Raw genomic sequence first — 7,996 nt, 5'->3', positions numbered from 1 at the left:
AGTGGATGACACCCCATCCCCCCGGTTTCTCCAGGCTTGACTTGTCTTTTTCTCCTCGCCCTCCAACACGCACACATGTACATCCACCTTTCTCAATACAGCCAGAATCCACTGAATTCTCTTCATGTCCACTGCCACCCACTTTATCTTCAGTGCCCCCCTAAAAGCCTTCTTATGCCATTGGTCCCTGGTCTCGTCCCTTTCCAATTTTCTAACTTCAGCTAGAAACATCTTTCCAAGATACAGTTTAGATCATGTCAAGTCCCTGCTTGAACTTTCTTCCAGGGTCCTTTGCTGCCTGTAAATAAAGACCAATTCAGCAACTTGTCACACTCACTGCCTTCAATGCCATCCACCCTCCCCACCACATGCACTCTGCTAACTCCTATTGAGCTGAAAGTTCTGAGTTTGTTTATGATTTCCTTTGGGAAACCTTCCCTGAAGTCCTCAGACCCAGTCAGCTTCTCTTGTCCCCACGGCACCCGTGCTTAGCCTTCATAGAACTTGTTTTATGTTAACTTGTCTGACTTCTTCATCGCACTGTAAGTTCCTTGATAGAAAGAGCCGTGTGTAGTTCAGCACTGTAATACTATTGCCTCGCAGGTGTTTGCGAATATTTGTTGTGTGGACTAACGAACGGGTCCACCTCGAGAGAAAGCGTCAGTACTACGTCCATACGTAGGAAACGTGCCTGCGCCCTCCAGCAACAGAATAAAACGCAAAACAGAGGAAAATTTTACACTCAAGATTCTGTGATCTTTGGAACGGAATTGGAGCCATTAATGGCAACCTATGATTCTTGCTCTAGTCAGAATGAATTGGAGTGGAGCCTGTAAAAAGGCAAGGTGATTAACTCATTTATTAACATTGAAGGCCGGACTGGGTGCCAGATCTCGGGAGAGGCTTTGGAAGTGCAGGGATGATTAATTCTTGTTGACTGCTCCCCAGGAGTTCAAAGTCAAGGGCCTGGTGGACTCACAGTCTGCCAAAGCTGGGGGAGACACAAAGGAAATTCAATTCAGCCCCCTCATTTTACAGAGGAGATGTAAATAGTTTCTGCAGTGCCTTCCAAGTTACTCAATAACTGTGTAAAAAGAGAACGCTTCCTCCTCTACACATCTAGGCTTTCCCCACACCTTCAATTATTCCACCTCCTTAAAAAGGGAACACTGTATCAGTGATATTATGAAATCGCAGTCAACCTAAGCTCACCTTGGAAGGGGCGGGGGTTGGGGGAAGGTATGGTCTGCCAAAGCTGCCCGGAAGGGGAAATTTCAATTTGAAATCTTGGCATCACAAATGCTTTAGGGGAAAGAAAAAAAATGCATGAAGGAGTTAAAAGCGACCATTGATTAAAATCATCAAGCTGTGTTAGCAGGACAGGGAAAGAATTTGATTACACAATCATTTGACCCAAGCATTTTATTGGCCAGAAACTGGTCTTAAAAGAGAGACTGGTGTTATTAAATTAAGGGAGAATTCGTTTTTAATAGACATTTTGGGAGCTTCAGTGACGTGGCCATTCGTGTGCATGTCAACGTGCCCATGTCAGGGAAAGATGCACAAACTGGTTTGCGCCAGGTGAGATAAAAAGGAGGCGGCCTGTCGAGGCTGTTTTTCTTGGGTGAGGGGGCCCGGTTCGCAGGGTGTGTGCCTCGCCGTGGGAGACAAGAATAAGGCAGTTTGGAATTAAAAGGTGGAAAATATCTGCTTCTTCAAGTCAGAAACCCAGAAATGCTCACTTGTGGAGGATAGCCGATGCCTTAAATACCTGTTTCACTCACAGGTTACCTGTTTTCCTGGAGCTCTGAACAAACCATAAGTGGGGTTTCACATGTACTGTTTTTACATTTAGAGGGTCACTGACCTTAAGGGACTTCACGTGGGCCAAAGGTTACACTGTAGAGGTTGTCCATTGATAATAGTTGGCTATGTTATTATATGATCACATATACATGTATGCACATATACAGTATCACATATACAGATATATAGTACTAGTTTTTAAAGGCTTTTGTTTTTAATGTTTATTATTCTTGAGAGAGAGAGGTAGAGAGCAAGTAGGGGAGGAGCCGGGAGAGAGGGAGACAGAATCCCAAGCAGGTTCCACAGCGTCAGCAAGGAGCCCGGTTGCGGGGCTGGAACCCACCTACCATGAGATCGTGACCTGAGCAAAACCAAGAGTCGGATGCTTGACCAAATGAAATCCCTAGGCATCCTTACTATCATATATATATATATAGACTTTATATATATATATATAGACTTTATATATATATATATAGACTTTATATATATATATATGTAGACTTTATATATATATAGACTTTATATATATATATAGACTTTATATATATATAGACTTTATATATATATAGACTTTATATATATATATATATAGACTTTATATATATATATAGACTTTATATATATATAGACTTTATATATATATAAGCTTTATATATATATATATAGACTTTATATATATATATAGACTATATATATATATAGACTTTATATATATATATATATAGACTATATATATATATATAGACTTTATATATATATATACTCTCTCTCTGTCTCTCTGTCTCTCTCTCTCTAGAGTAAGACTCATGGTGGTGCATTATAAAATTATACCAATGGGGAGAAATTTTATTAATAAAGCAGACTACTCCTCAAACTTTAGGCATGATTTTCTCTGTCCTTTCCCCTTACCATCCATGGGAGCGTGGAGGGGGGCTCGAAGCTTTTTTTTTTCTAATCTTCTTTAATTTTTACATTTTTTTTTAAATCTTTTTTATTCAGTAGAGTAACAATGATGCTGTTCTGTTCCCTCAAGTAGAAAAGTCAAAAATTACATCTCATCTCAGAGATTCAAACTGCTTTTAATTTATATGTTGATCTCATGTGACCGGACTGGAATGCAATGGAATTTAAATGAGGCAGGCTCACCACAGAGAGGAGAAGACATTTTCTAATTATGCGGCAAGAGGCTTGGAGGGTGAATGTTGGGAAAGAGGCCTCCAGGTGGGGACTGGGACGCGCTTTCCCGGAGCTCACAGCACTTAACGTCCTTTAGTGTACGTTTTCACATGGGCTTCCCTTCCTTCTGCTCCTTCCTGTCCTGGCTAATATGAATGTCATCATTTGGCCTCTGCTCTCTTCTGCTTGAGTATGTCAGCTTCTAGAGATTAGGGATTAACAATGCACTGAAGATAACGTCACAGCTCATTTTATTACGTGTTGCATTTAGGGCTGTTCGCTATTCTGTTTTACGCGGTTTTGAATTTGTTCACAATGTCTTCCAATTTGGGATCGTCACCCCGATTGCACAGCTGAGGGATCCAAGGCTCGTGGTGCGTATGTAACTTGTTCATTACCTACCCCCGGCCGCGGGTCTGCAGTGGAGCCAGGATCAGAAACCAGAGTCTGACTCCAGAGCTTAGATCCTTTCCTGCATGACACTGTCTGTAAACCCCAGCCCTGCCACCCCAGCGTGTTTCAGAGTACCGACCTGGGGTGATTACTCCACAAATACTTGTGGAATTCGGGTGAACCCTAGAGGAGCCTTGTTCGCCATGTTAAGTGAACAAGCCTCCAAAGTTAATAGAAAGCCAAGCAGACACATAGACAAAGAGGTTAATATGAGACCCGATGGACACCACACTTCTTCCTCGGCACTGCCCGGTCCAAAGGGGAAAGACTTCAAAATGACTCCAAATTAATTCTGCATAAGTGGGACAAAGAATTCAAAGCAAGTGTTGCCAACTCACTTGAGAGATGGCTGGGAGTGAATTTGGTTCCAGCTGAGCAGAAATTCAATTTTGGCATCCACTCAGCTCAGAAATAAGGTCAGTTGTTCAAAATTGTGTCTCAAGGAAAGGCTGAGTGTCACAGGTGATTATCTTCACAGTTCTCCAGCATCCAAAGAGAGTTCACACCAGTTTCAGAGGGCTTTCCTGAGAGCATTTGCATATGCATTGATTAGCCATGTTCCTAGCTTGGTTTTCATACTAGCAGGGTTCACTCGCGTGCACCAGACCATCAGCTTTTCTCAGGTCATTTTAAAATCTCATTTCCCTATACAACAATTCTTTGTTTGTGTTCCTCTCGCGTATCCTTCTTGGAGCAGACAAGCTGTCATTCTCTTTGTTCTTAAGAAGGCAGCCAATTATGGATTTTTATACTTCGGATTCTGAAACATGACATTTGAGACAGGCTTAGGTTTACCCACAGATCTCTAGGGCATAATCTAATTACCGACAAGGTATAATGCGCGCAGTCTTGCAGAGAACTCTGGAATAAATAAATGCTCTATATTGACCGGAGACATTAGTAATACATCATTAATTCATGAACCAGCATTTATGGAAACCAAAGAGTGTTAGATATGCCATAGGATGATAACAAAGGGGTGAAGATTTTCAGAGGATTCTTCTAGTGGTTGGGTGGGGTCAATTTTCCTTCTGGTTGTAGGGAGGCCACAGAGTTACCAGGGTCTGCCTTGCTCACAGTGCAATAAAGACAAATAGGTCTTATCTACTCTTCCATTGGAGGGTAGCAACAAGTTCCTGAAGGGGAGCAGAGTTGAGAGGACTCTGGCTACAGAGCACGGAGAAGGAGGAGGAAAAGGGGCAGACGTGAACCCACTACAATGAGGGTTCTTGGATGGGAGCCTTGAGGAGCAGCTCTATTGGGAGCCAACCTAACAGTGTCCAGCCCACTCTCCACGAAGTATTTTCTGAGCAGCTAGAGGCCTTTCTCCCTAGAGAGTGACACAGCCCTCCAGCTGGAACTACCCTGTACAAGGGCTTTGTCCATTCATGCTTTGGCTCCCCTTGGAATATTTGGCTGGCTTAACATCCAAATGCTATAATCACCCTGGACCCTGGCAAACCCTAATATAAGAAACGCGTGGTGCATTTGACCTGTTGTAAACTAAACCCTGGTTAACTCTTATGACACCTGGGGTGCTTTTGGTTGGAAAAACTGGCTTCAGGTGTCCATGGCTCTGGTGTCACTCACTGAAATGCTAATTAGCGTCAAAAAGCTGATCATTTTAGGGGTGCCTGGGTGGGTCAGTCAGTTAACCATCCAACTTCAGCTCAGGTCTGATCTCACTGTTTGAGAGTTCAAGTCCCCCACCGGGTTCTGTGCTGACAGCTCAGAGCCTGGAGCCTGCGTCAGATTCTGTGTCTCCCTCTCTCTCCGGCCATCCCCCACTCACAATCTCTCTCTCTCTCAAAAATAAATAAACATTAAAAAAATTAAAAAAAAAAAGCTGATCATTTTGTTGACTACAGTTGTCACTCATTCATTTGACAAACCAGTATTTCTTGAGTGCCTAACGCGTTGCTCGGTACTGTCCTAGGTGCTGGTGATAAAGCAGTGAGGGAGAAAAAAACAAAACAAAACAACAACAAAAAACCAAACACATATCAAACCCCCTTCAGAATGAGAAATCCCTGACCTCACGGAGAGATAAGAAAATTAGATAAGATTATAGACTCTAGTATGCTGGATAATGTGAAGCCATAAGGAGAAAAATAAGGCAGGGGAGAAAGGGAGAGAGATAAGGAGTTGAGAGAGAGAGAGAGAGAGAGAGAGAGAGAGAGTGTGTGTGTGCCTGTGTGTGTGTGTGTGTGTGTGTGTGTGTGTGTGTGGAGGGGGACGGGGTGGGGCTGCAGTTTTATAAAGGTTAGCCAGGAAAGAATTCCTAAGAAGGCAACATTCGAGTCAAGACCAGAAAGAGGTGAGGGAGCGAGTCATAAAAACCAGGTAGGTGAAGGGCATTCCAGACAAATGACAACACAGTACAAAGATCCTGAAGCTGGAATGTTCCAAGAACACTAAGGAGGCCAGAGAGGCGGAGTTGACTGAGGAGGGGGAGGGTAGGGGGAATGAGGGCCAGAGAGGGAATTGGGCAAGGGGGTGGGGGGGTGGAGGCAGGTCAGAGTGGGAGGACTTTGAGGCCATTGAAAGAACTTTGGCATTTACTCCAGGGGAGATTAGAGTCCATGGCATCGGTTATATGGGAACTTTTCATTTAATACCGTTTTGGGGAGCAGATATGAAGATACAATGGCGTGGGTAACTGTGTAGGGAAGGAAAATAACTAGTGCCCATTTACAGAGAAGTACATTTCTATAAGTAAGGCACTGAGATTGCTGTTTGTCTGCTACGGACTCACATCTTGTCTTTCCTTCAGCCCCTATTATATCCATGTCTCACTCCCTCACTGGGTTCAGACTCTGCCCCAGGGCTGCCTCTTCAGTGAGGCCGTCTCTGACTACTTTATCTGAAGGAGTGCCTCTCCCTCTCTAGTCCCTTATCCTGTTTTATTTTTCTTCAAAGCACTCAGCATTGCCTCCACTGTAGCATAGTTGGGACTCAGTGGGCGGGTTCGGCTTCTGTTTAACAGCATCACTCTGGTTACTATGTTGAGAATGTACTGAAAGGATGTGTGAGAAGAGCAGGTAGACTAATTTACTAATAGACTGTTGCTTCTCAAGGGTTGTGATATGATAGGTCACAGTTCATTGAGAAGGTCTTGTGTACATGTTAATATCATTTATTCATTTCATCATGGGCACCGTTGTTTATGGGCATACACATTCTCTGTTCTTTTTTTTTTTTTTTTTTTTCAACATTTATTTATTTTTGGGACAGAGAGAGACAGAGCATGAACGGGGGAGGGGCAGAGAGAGAGGGAGACACAGAATCGGAAACAGGCTCCAGGCTCTGAGCCATCAGCCCAGAGCCCGACGCGGGGCTCGAACTCACGGGCTGCGAGATCGTGACCTGGCTGAAGTCGGACACTCAACCGACTGCGCCACCCAGGCGCCCCCACATTCTCTGTTCTTAAACAATCCTGAGAAATACAGTGTGCCACCGGACAATTGCCCCTGATTTTTTTTTAATCCAAATTACACAGAATAACAAGATAGAGACACAGAGAAAACACTCCCCTAAACTGAGAAATAGTACTGTGCTGAGAACAGACAAGTTTTTCGGACTGTCGTCTCTGAGGTTCGTGAAACAAAGCTGCCATGTTCCACTATAATAAATAGATGTATGCATTCTTTGAGACAAGGATGAGAGAAGATGGAATTTTTAGAGTCGATTCCTTGGTACCACTTATTTCTTCGGCCTCTGAGGCGCCTGACCCTTTTAGGCCTAAGGACCTTCCCTGGGACTTGTCTTCCTTTGGCTAAACAAAACAAAAAAGAGTGGACTTGTCTTGTCAGATGCTTCAGCTCTGCGGGATCTGGAATGAAATCGCGCTTTTGCAGAGGAGCAGAAGTTGTACAGCTTTGCACCCACAAAGGTCTCACACCTACTGAACCCCATCTCGGGCAGGGTCCGTGCTACTGAGGGGAGAGTCCAGGCCAGGCAGTGTAGCGGACCGAGGCATAAGGATTTCAATTCTGCTCGGTCATTGAATGATCTCCAGTTACGGAGTACTCATTTTACCTCTCTGGTCCCTGATTTCCTCGGCTTTAATCAGGAAAGTCATGATACATTTAGTGAAAAGACGTGTTGCAGAATAATGTATGATCCTATTTCCTCCTTTGTTTCAATAATATAAAAAGCAAACCCTTTCTATTTGTGTTGTGTCGCATACATAAACTGTATAGATATAGGGAGGATGTATACACACACACAGATCCATACATATATGTCTAGATCTATATGAAGATATAAATATGAAGGTATAAATACACGGATAAACACAAAGCAAGCTTTGCACAGAATGCTTGGATCTTTGACCCCTGAGTATCTCTTTTTGTTACTGGCAATAAGCTGGCCAGGACAGGGATTTCTCCTCCCCCAGGGATGGGGTGGTGAATTGGCACACCAACCCAATTTCTCATAAGACTACCAGCTGCCAGCAATAATGGTCCTAGAATCTTGTAAAGGAGCTGGTACCCACGCTCATCCTTTTGGTCCCCAAGCTCAAGGCTATTTCCCCCTATTTGTGAGCACATCTCAA

At 43.6% G+C, this 7,996-nt stretch overlaps 1 long non-coding RNA gene across 1 annotated transcript; it reads right to left on the bottom strand.

The window, feature by feature from the left end:
• Nucleotides 1-841: 841 nt before the first annotated feature.
• Nucleotides 842-3,158, bottom strand: LOC123609729. Its single transcript, XR_006717940.1, has 2 exons — nucleotides 2,956-3,158; nucleotides 842-991 (listed from the first exon to the last, which is right to left on the bottom strand). It is a non-coding gene; the product is annotated as an uncharacterized LOC123609729 (long non-coding RNA).
• Nucleotides 3,159-7,996: the final 4,838 nt, after the last annotated feature.

The sequence above is a fragment of the Leopardus geoffroyi genome, chromosome B2 (assembly GCF_018350155.1).
Source record: "Leopardus geoffroyi isolate Oge1 chromosome B2, O.geoffroyi_Oge1_pat1.0, whole genome shotgun sequence".
Lineage (NCBI taxonomy): Eukaryota > Metazoa > Chordata > Mammalia > Carnivora > Felidae > Leopardus > Leopardus geoffroyi.
The sequence above is the reverse complement of the archived record's forward strand: the minus strand, read 5'-3'. Positions and strand labels throughout refer to the sequence as shown.